We start from the raw sequence: 11,542 nt of genomic DNA on the forward strand, positions 1-11,542 counted from the left end.
ACTGTCAAATGATGTCAACTGTCAACCTGAATTTTAACATTCAGTATTCAATATTGTCTGATTCAATATTAACATTCAGTATTCAAGTAGACAGCTAGCTAGCCGTTGTGGACACTCACCTTTCCACAGCTAACGTTAAACGATCATTAAAGGAATGTGAGGAACAAAATTGTAAAGCGCTTTGGATAAAAGCGCTATATAAATGCACCATTTACCATTTATTTTAAACTGAGTGTCTAATTTTCTTTTTTTTTATATTTTTTTTATTATTGCAAAACAAAAATTATTAAAAGTCAGTACTCAACACACAATGCATAATGAAAATTTCAGTAAAGGTGGTTAAAATATATGCAAGTACAGAAACAAGATAAAACAAAATTAGTCTATAATAACATTTTAACCGTATACAGTGTATATCCAGCGAAATTACAATTATATAAATGTTAGTATATAATATACCCCTAATACCTATTTTCTAAAACCCTACACACATATGCTCCAGCTCGAACCCCCCCCTCCCCCCCTCTTGGATAGTACCTCCATTATCCCTCACTCCTAACCAGACACTACCATTATAAGCTAGCTTTTATTCTCTCCACCACTTCTAACCACATTGACATTTTGGATTCATTGAGACCCAGAATTCTTGCTGTAGATATTTCTTGATATATCACATCGAGATATGTAAGAGACCACACTTTTCTGCAAATTTTTTCCGGTTGAAACCAACGTGATGCGATCAGTTTTTTAGCTACTGTGATACCCGATAAAACCAATCTCTTTAGTTGTGGATTCACTGCAAACTCAAAAACATCATTCAATAGTAATACCGAGGGGTGTACAGGTATATTCCAAGATACGAGTATTGATAATTGTTGGGACACATCTTTCCAGAATGCCTTAACTGGTGGGCAGTCCCAATACATGTGCATAAATGTTCCTTCGTCCCCATTTGTACATTGGGAGCATTTGGAGTCTTGTTTAAGCCCCATTTTGCACAGCCTTATAGGAGTCAAGTATGTCCTGTGAATATAGTTCAGATTGATTTGTTGATGATCCGGGTTCCTTGATGTAAGTCGGACATTTGCCCAGGCTCCTTGCCAATCAAAGTCATTTTCCAGGTCTGGTATATCCCTCCTCCAGACAGTGTCTAGTTGAAGGGTTTCATACGAGGACGTTAGTAATTGATAATAAAAACCTGATACAAAACCTCCCAATGTTTCTCTTTCATAGAAAAATTTGTGGTATCTGTGGTGTTCAATTGGTATGAGTAATGGAACACCGTGAGACCTCAGACAAAGTCGTAACTGTATGTAAAAAAGCCATGTGGACTCGGTGAGGTTAAACTTTGTGCATATTTCGACATAACTACAGAGGCCCTTGTTATTAAAAATATCCCCTAATGAGTGTATGCCTTGCTCTTCCCATATAGGGAATCTTATAGGGCGTTTTCGCATTAAGAGTGCATTGTTATTGAATATGGGAGTGTGATTATGCCATTCTTGAGGGTTAGGATATTTCTTTTGTGTTTCCCGCCATGTTCTGATTGCATGGGTAATTATTGGGCCAAATTCTCGCTCACAATGCTTGATTGAAAGTTTAGTGTGTGCTATGTCTTTTAGTCTCTGTGGGGCTACTATGTTTTCTTCTAATTCTCTCCAAGATACCAAAGCCTGGGGGTCAAACCATATCTTCAGTGGTCTTAATGTGAAGGCCTTAAAATATTGTAAAAAATCTGGAACTGCCATGCCACCGTCTGCTTTATTTCTCTGTGCGGTGGATCTTTTTATGCGAGGTGGTTTGTTATTCCAAATAAATTTGTATGTGGAGGTTTGTAATCTTTTCCAGTAGCCCTCTGGAGGAGGTAACGGAAGCATTGAGCTGAAGAAATTGATTCTTGGTAATACATCCATCTTAACTATTGATACCCTTGCCTGTACTGAGTTTTTAAGTTTTGCCCACCTGTCCAGGTCGTCTTTGATTTTGTTCTGTATTTTTGTGTAATTGTGCTTCACCGTTTGTCTTATGGTGGGAAATATTTCCACTCCCAAGCATCTAAAATGTTTGACCATGGGTATCGCACCTGGGAGGGTTGTGTCTTTTTTTGCACTGATGTTAAGAGGAAGAAAAGCCGACTTAGGCCAATTTATTTTAAATCCTGATAAATCACCAAAGTTCTCTATCAACTTGAGTATATGTGGCAATGTGTTGTTGGGGTTTTGCATGAACAATATTACGTCGTCCGCATATAAACTAATTTTATGTTGTGTGCCCTTGATTGCTATTGGTTCTATGTGTTGGGATTGTCTTATAAATTGTGCTAAAGGTTCTAATGATAGATCGAATAGTCCGGGACTAAGAGGGCAACCCTGTCTGGCTGAGCGTGATACCGGAAAGATATCGGAGATGAATGTGCCTGTTGTAATCCTGGCCGATGGGTCCTTGTATAGTACTTTAATCATATCAATGAATCCTTTTCCTAACCCCATCCTTTCTAATACTGCCCATAGAAACGACCATTCCAACCTGTCGAATGCTTTCATAGCATCCAGGGATAGCATCGCCTTAGGTGTGGTGTCCTCTTTGTCTGCGTCTAGTACGTGCAGTATTCGCCTTATGTTATCATTGATCAGGCGACCTTTTATGAAGCCTGTTTGGTCCGGGTGAACTAAAGACGTCATATGCTTTTGCAATCTGATGGCTAATATCTTAGAGTACAGTTTGACATCGGTTCCGAGGAGGCTTAAAGGTCGGTAACTACCGCACTCAGTGGGGTCTTTGTCTTTTTTGTGAAGAACTGAAATGAGTGCGATATTTTGGTGTTTATGGAAGCTTCCCTCTTTGACTGAGTATAAGATCATATTTAGTAATAAGGGTCCAAATATGTCCCAGCAAGAAATGTACATTTCTGATGGGATACCGTCAATTCCGGGAGCCTTGCCGTTTTTCATTCCGGATATGGCCTTCTTGAGTTCTTCTAATGTGATCGGTGCTTCTAACTGTTTAGCGTCGTCCTCCGAAAGTTTAGGGAGAGTAATTTGATTAAGATATGTGTCTAATTTGTCTTGATCAAAGGTTGTCTCTGAATTATACAAATCGGAGTAGAATTCTTTGAATGTATCGTTTATTATTTCGGGTTCTGTTACTAGAGCTTGTTGTTTCCTAATGGCAGTTATATCTGCAAATTTTGCATTAACTCTTAGTCGCATGGCTAATAGGTGACTAGGTTTAGATCCTTGGAAGTACTGCTGTTGTCTTGTGCTGCGTATTTGCAGTTCCGATTTTTGTCTGTATATTGCTTTGATCTCTGTCTTTAGAATGTTAACTTGGTTTTCTAGTCTAGTAGAGTTGTTGTATTTTAAAGAATTAAAAAGAGTTGAGTAAAGCGTTTCCATTTCAGACAGTTTTGTGCATTGATTTTTGCGCAATATGGAGGAAAATCTATCCGTGAAATCCTTGATCATACTCTTTACCGACATCCATAATATTCTGGGATCTTGCACCGAGTTTGCATTATCCCGTAGGAATATTGTGAGAGCTTCTTTAATTTGTGTAATGAATTCCTTGTTGTTAAGCAGCATAGAATTAAAACGCCATCTTGGGGCCCGGGAAGATAGTGTACCAAATGTTGCTTTCAGGATTAAGTAGCAGTGATCTGATAACGCATTGGGTGTCATTTCCACTTCATATTTATCAAATATTCTCGGGGATGCAAAGACGTAATCAATTCTGGATAGTGTGTTGTGTCTCGCCGAACGACAGGAGTACTTGCGGGTCATGGGATTAAGTGAACGCCATAAATCAATTACCCCTGTTGATTTTGACCAATCTTTTAATGCTTTAGATGAATTTTTTTGTTCGCTGGAAAAGGTAAGGTAAGTTTTGTCCATCCTTGGGTTCCAAATGGCATTAAAATCCGCACCTATTATATATGAGTACTCGGGATGGTTTAACATTTCTCCGGTTAGTGAAGTAAAGAAACCCACTTCGTACAAATTTGGGGCATATACCGCTGCCAACGCAATTTTCCTGTTATTGTGTATAATCCTAGCTATAGTTATGCGCCCCTCAGCATCCGACCATACCCCTTTCAATTCGATATTTAATTTGCGTCTGACGACTATGGCTACCCCTCTAGTTCTCGTAACAAAAGATGAGTGACTAATATTATGGTATATGTTATCCGCTAACGTATTTATGTCTTCCTCTAAAATGTGCGTTTCGCTTAATAGAGCCACGTCCACATGTTCTTTTTTCATCAGTGTGAGCACGCTTTTGCGTTTGTGTTGTTTGTTTATCCCACCGGTGTTCCATACCATTATATTCAAACTAGCCATAATCTATGCATGTTTTTGTGTAGTTTTTGGTAATGCTTCTGGAGTGCGAAGCTACAATAGATGTACATCCAATTAGTGAGGTCCCGTTGAGAGCTGAGCTTAAAAACATATATATATATACAAATAAAAATCCCCTATTTTCCCCTCACCCAGAAAGTCGTACAGGCCTGTGTTCCAAAAACACATCCTCCGCGATTGACTTTCTCCCATAGTCCGCCGGATTGCCCAAAATGAGCATTGTAATCTTAATCTTCCTATGCTAATTGCCATAGGATCTAACATTTCCATTCTATTGCAATAGAATGTCGCTTTTGGTCTTGCACCTTCCCTTACTGTAATGAAGTATTGTGATAAATGACAAAAAATAAAAAATAAAAAAAGAGAACAAACTTTCATCGACATATTCATTTGAACCCTCTACTAACGTGTGGGAAAAAAGGAAAAAAGGAAAAGATTGTAGAGCAATATTGACACCTTAATGTGAAGAACAGTGGAAAAGAACAATGTAAGGTAAAATATATATAAAAAATAGAGTAATGAGAAGAAAAAATTAAATAAAATAAAAATTAAAGGAAAGATATAGATAAGGAATGAGAGATAGAATAATTATCAACGTGGAGAAGCCACTAGAACCGAATTAACAGATTAGATAAGATAGATAAGCAGAGCCTTTTAGAGCTTCAATGTGCCAGTCACCATCAATGGAGTGATTACTTAAATTGTTAGAATAACCTTGTAGTGTTCATACGTTTAGGTGTGGTAAATTTTTTAAGTATTATTAAGGACAGATTGAACTTCATTCAATTGATTATCTCTATGTGTATACACACCGGATGTTTATTGTTAGAGTTGTAGGCCTTCGTTGTCATGGTGCCTTATATTCTAGAAGGTTGTAGAGTATACTAGTGCAATAGACTATTTTTATGTTCCAGAATGATCTAAGAGACCCAGGGCATTTGAGCGATAAACCCAGAATATTCCAGATAGATCTTTTTGCAATGATATGTATTTGTCTCCCCAGAGACCAGAGTCTGAAATTATAATGTTTTACGAATCGTATTATACACAGTACACATTGTTATAGACGGCTTGCATATCGTCTTCTACCTTGATGAACACAATAAAGTCATTCTAACACTGGTATACATTGAGAAAGAGGCTTATCTGTTTCCGGCATTGTCGTCCTGCCTTGGGTTATTAGCTCCATTTCGCTTCAGAAAATCCTCAGCTTCTTTAGGTGTGTATACACCAGACCTGAGGCCGTCACTGCCCACAAATGATAACAGCGCCGGGTATGATAACCTTGGCTTGTGACCAGATTTGAACAGCTTTTGCATCACCTCCTTGTATGGTAGACGTCGAATGATGGCTTCTTTGCTCAAATCTTCGTAGATAAATATTGGTTTATCACCATAATTCAGATTCCCACGTTGGATGCGAGCAAATTTGATGATGTCATCCCTTGTTGTAGTCTTCCGCAGAGTGACAATGATGACTCTTGGCCCGATGCTTCTATTCCCCCGAGAACCGATTCTGTAAACATGGTCCACTTCTGGCACTGTGTTTGGATCGTTGTTACCCAAAATCGTTGATAGCACTGTTGGAAAGTTGGCATCTTCGCAGTTTACTGTTTCATCAAGAGTGTCTAATTTTCTATGCATCCATTCCGTGCTCGCATTCCCAACAAACCTTGGCTCAAAAAGGAATTATTGTCTATGGACTTTCAAGGTAGGACTTGGAAAAAGAAAATAAGAGAAATGAAGGTGGGTGGCGTTATGGGAGCATGAGGAGCATGAGGAGGAGGGTCTAGGCCAGGTAGCTGTAAGTGTCTTTCTCTCTGTCCACTCGTTCCAGATACTCCTTCTCAATCAGGATGTCGATGCATTTCTTGATAACAGGTACCCTGGGCTTGAACCTAGATGCCAGCTGGTTGAGGACCTCTGCTAGCAGCTGTTGGTGTTTCAACACCTTCCTCATCTTCATGATCCTCACGATGGCAGCCTGTATTAGCAGCTTCCTGTCCTCAATGTTCTAGTGAGTGGTTTCCTGTTCCTGCTTCTGCTCTGTCTTCATTGGCACATTGATGTTCACCCGCAGTTTCTTGTTCTTGTATCCCAGGAAGAATTTGATGAGCGTGTCTGGTTTGAACTCCACCTCATCCACATTGGCATTTTCATCCTCCAACACCAGTAGTTTAGACTTCAACAGGATCTGTAGAACCTGAACCAAGATGTCTATTTTGATCTGTGTGCTGTCTGTTAGCTGCTGAACCGTGTAGACATCCTCAGTGTTGTACTGTAGTAGGATGGCCATCTGGAACGTAGATGCCTGCAGTGTGTATCTGTTCTTGAAACAGTTGGTGACCAGCTCTCCTTTAGACAGGTGGTAGAGCCATGTCAGCTTCCTACCACTGTGTCTAGTACTGGCATAAAAGGCGGTGAACCGTTGGTAGCTACGCTCCAACACAGAGGGGAGGGCGAATGTACACGACTGTTGGAAAGGCTGGGAGCCAGAACTAAGGACTTGGATGCTGAAGTCCAAGTCTAAAGGCTCAGAGTTGGTGAGGTGCTTCTTGAACTGCTCGTTGAGGTCTTTGCTGACTCCTATATCCTGGAACATGCGCTGTAGTTTGGACGTGTACTCAAAGCCACAGGCTTGCTTGAGCTTGGAGATCATACTGGCCTCTGCGTCATCACTGGCACTGTTCTGGTGGACCAGCCTCTTGGCTAGCATCTTAGCATAGAACTTCTGGAACACATCTTTGTCTTCTATGTACTTAAACACCACCATCACTTGGTTGAGTGTGTCTTCTAGCTCTGCCTTCTCTGGGTTTTTAGAGCTCTTCTTGAGCAGCGAGTCACAGTATCTGGCCAGCAGCTCTGGTGATTTACTAGACGACTGGACCATCTTGGTCACAGCGTTGTTGATGAAACGACCGCAGGCCTTGTCCAGAGCTGCTACAAACCCGGCGTCGTTGTTGAAGGCTGACATGACTATGGCATTGTACTTCTTATGGATGTCTAGGATGGTCTGGACATACATCTTAGGGTCATTAAGAGCAGCGTCTCCACATTTCTCTATGGCGGCAAGGCCCCGATTATAGATGTGTGTCTCTAGCAACTTCTTCAGCTCTCCCAGACCGTCCGTGATCCGAGACACAAGGTTGTACATACGGCCCAGGTCTTCGTTCTTGTCTGCGTTCAGGAGGTTCTGGAACTCTGTGTGGAAAATCTCCAGGTGTTTCTCTATGAAGACCTGCTCACACTTCCTGGCCAGCTTGTCCTGGGTGGACTCGTGGAGGTACACCTGGACACGACGCTGCTCTTCTAGCAGACGGGCGTCCGCCTTCTTCATGTACTCCGTGACCGGGTTCTGCTGGAGGAACTCTGTGCTCTCTCTGGTGTAGAAGCGCTCCGTGTCGGCCAGGAACTGCGTCTCAAAGTACTCCTTGTACACGGACAGCATGGGGCCTTTGGCGAATGCGTCGTCTTCGTTCAGCCCCAGCTCCACGTAGGACTGGACCACTCCGCTGATGAGTCTAGTGTTGATAATCTCTCCGTTACATTCCTTCTCTATCAGCTTGAGTACTGCATTGGTTACCTGCTTATTCAAAGGTCTAAAAAGGCATTCCCTCCACGTCACCAGAGCAAGCGAATATATTTCATAGATTCCTTTCCTTCCCTTGTGACACTCGTGTCGTAGGTGGCGGTTGAGGTAGGCACAAATAGCGTTCAGCACCTTGCTAGAGAAACGGTAGTCCTCCCACTGCTGGGTATACAACTTCAACACTCCCTCATCCATCAGGTCCTCCCCATCCTTCAGCAGGTTGATGAGGTAGGTATTGAGGAACTCCTTGAGCCTCTTGTAGAGCTCCAGGCCAACACACTTCTTGGAGCGCTTGGAAGGCGGGGGGCCGGCCCCACGTGCCTGGTTGGACTGGTGAAAACTGGTGCAGTAGTTGTAGACATGTGTGTAGAGTTCCATGTAACGTGAGTTGGCCATGCTGCTCTGCCTGGTGTATACCTGCTGTATTCCTGCCCTCAGGTCATCCCAGATCTGGTCCACGCCAATCTGCTTCAGACCATGGGGGTTCTGGGTCCTGTTGGACCACATGCTGGCTCCTATTCTCCACTCAGTTGCACTGGGGTTAGTTGGGTGTCTAATGTCTCGGAGTGGAACTGTGAATCCTTAGTCCTCCATAGGGGGGTTATAGGGGGAGATGTGAAGGGTTGGGGTTCTCAGAGGAGCCCCTGAAGTTCAAGTGGCAATCAGGGGTGCACTCTGTCTGCAGACCATCGTCCAATACTGCTGCTTCAGAGGTCCGACTGGAAAGAAAAAAAACACGCTGGAACTCACATGAATATTAAGATGATGTTCTTGAACCGATTTATGAAACGGAACACAACCCTCATTAGCCGCAAAAATATTTACTTTTCTGTAAACTCCACGGAACAGCCTGCCTTCTCAATCCTATATACTGTAATCACCTTTCCACAGCAAAACGGTAGGCAAAGCATCTTGTTTGAGAAATGCAGGTTTCAATCTATATGTTGTTTAGTCTATCTATCTCTTCAGTCCTGTTCCAAGATGCACAATGAGAAAGATCTGTTAAAGATCTGAGAGAATTGTTGAATAGATACACAAATGTTCTAGAATGTTCTATTATGACATCATACTGTGCCATCACAAATGTTCTAGATTGTTCTATTATGACATCATACTGTGACATCACAAATGTTCTAGAATTGTCTATTATGACATCATACTGTGACATCACAACGGAACATGTTTGAGTTCCATTTGAATAATATAAATAATATGTTTGGTAAGGCTGTCCCCGATGTAGATTAATCGTCTGGAGGCTATGACTTGGTGCGAGCTCAGCTCATTTATTGACCACTTCAGTATGCAGTAACAGACTGACTCATTCACGTTCAGTGTAACACTATATAACTCCAGATCAATGCGCATGCCTTAGAACTACCCCTGTATATCTTATATACTTCCGTATATGACATCTCCCCTTTTCAGCATGTTATCTCTAACATCATAGGAACATTCCAAATGAAAAGTACTATAGGCTGAACATACCTTTTTAACTTAAATCTGAGACATCATCACACATTCTGGCCTCTGTCTAAAACAATGAACTGTTTAAGCTTTCAAGTGTTATTATTACAGTTAAATCACCAACCAACATTTCAACATCCAATACAACATTCCCTTTTTTTTTTTTACATTGTACCTAAACTCTGCACAGTCCATTTTACCTGAAGTCTCTTGACTGGCTTACTCAGTCGTCCCGATCGGGTCACCGTTTGACCAGACAACGGGGTTGTAGGTGTAGCTGTAGCCACACTCTGACTGGCAGGAACAGTCTCTAACAAGGTGTGTCTGTCAGAGTGGGAGTCTGTCCCTGCACACTCACCAGGCGTTGCTGGGGTTGGCTGCATCGCAGGCACTGGTTGGAGGTGGCGCCGGTTCCGCCGCAGCTCTGTTCCTTGCTGTGTCTGGATGACGAAGGATCTCGGGGTGACGCCCACACGCCCGTCAGACCTTCTTTTTCAATCTGGGCGTAGCGCGTTTCTGCTTCGGTGAGGCGTCTTGAGCAGGGGCGTTTTTAGGGTTAGAAAACATTGGGGGCTTCAGCCCGGGGGGGGGGGGGGGGGGGGGGTAGTCCCCTCCCCCCTTTTTTATTTTATTTTATTTTAACACAGAAATACGCAATTTTTTTGTAATTAGAGATGAATACTGAAGAACTAGAATCATTAGAGGTTCTCAAAGTGAGGTCCATGTCCACGAGAGGGATCTGGGAAGTCCCCATAGAAAATTCAAAGTTAACAGGACCAAATCATCAGTTTCTTATTTATTTATTTAACCTTTATTTAGCCAGATAAAACATTGATCTGGTCCAAGAGGCCCCAACAGGAGTACAAATATACATATATACACATATATATACATATACTGTACATACATACACACATATACACCAATAACAAAATAAAAACACAGTTAAGAATCATATAAGCAAATAAACAAACAAACAATATATGCACCGCCTATGTACAAAAGAAATAAACAGTTCATCTCTAGTCTTTACAGTTTTCTTCAATTGCATAAACACGCAAATCAAAAGTATTACACAATTATCAAAACCTTACACTCAAGGAGCAAAACATAGGCCCAGATTTGCACCCCTATAAGCACAATCTCAGCCTCACACTTTTTGCAAAACAATACAACATATTTTCATCAGTCTACAGCATTGGTCTTGTGTAGTGTTTGGTGAATTTATTGTATATTTGCACATTCTCTGCATACTTCACTTACAGTACTCTAATCACTGAGAAGTAGAATTGCTAAATGTGTTTTAGGTTAAGCACAGCAGTGTGTGTAACTGGTTCAAACAGAATTAAGTCATATGAAACGTGTGTTTCATATGGTAACAAAATGTAGTTTTTATAAATTAGTGTGGTTTTGACAAGTGTTTAATTTAGCAAAGGATCTGAGGTGTTCTGATAATTGTATGTGGTTGTGCTAATTGTGTGTTTTGAAACACCGACCCCCGTTTTCAAAATCATGCTTAAGCAATCGAAAAAAAACTGTATTGTGTGTTTCATTATATACATAAGTAATGGCCTTTGGATTGAGGAACATACTACCAGCCAAAGGAGGAAGCAGAAAAGGATGGACGAGTATGTAGTTGAGTCATCTTGTGGCACAAGCTCAGACCTCAGCTCAGGAGATCAGCTGAGACAGAGACTGTTCTATCCAGTCGTCGACAGAATGCTGCAAGAGCTTGAGAGCAGGTTCTCATGAGTTGGATAACAACTTATGAGAGGCATACAGGCATGTTATCCAGCCTCAGACCATTTTCGCTCAGTGGAATTGCTGCAACCCCTCGCCACACATTACAATATCCAACTATTGCCAGAGGAGATCACAGTTGCAAAGTGTTTCCTGGTCAGGACAGGCAGAGATGCAGTCCCTACTATCCTACTAAGTGTCTTTTCCCTCCTGGATGATAATAATAATAATAATAATAATAATAATAATAATAATAATAATAATAATAATAATAATAATAATAATAATAATAATAATAATAATAATAATAATAATAATAATAATAATAATAATAATAATGCATTTGATTTATAAGGTGCCTTTTAAGACACTAAAAAAAAAAGTCCACAAATCGG

At 41.2% G+C, this 11,542-nt stretch overlaps 1 pseudogene across 1 annotated transcript; it reads right to left on the minus strand.

The window, feature by feature from the left end:
- Positions 1-6,120: 6,120 nt before the first annotated feature.
- LOC311224944 (cullin-1-like) lies at positions 6,121-8,450 on the minus strand (annotated as a pseudogene). Its single transcript has one exon. The product of its transcript is annotated as a cullin-1-like (transcript).
- Between the last annotated feature and the right edge of the window lie 3,092 nt (positions 8,451-11,542).

Source organism: Notolepis coatsorum (assembly GCF_963971535.1).
Source record: "Notolepis coatsorum genome assembly, chromosome: 3".
NCBI classification, from domain to species: Eukaryota; Metazoa; Chordata; class Actinopteri; order Aulopiformes; family Paralepididae; genus Notolepis; species Notolepis coatsorum.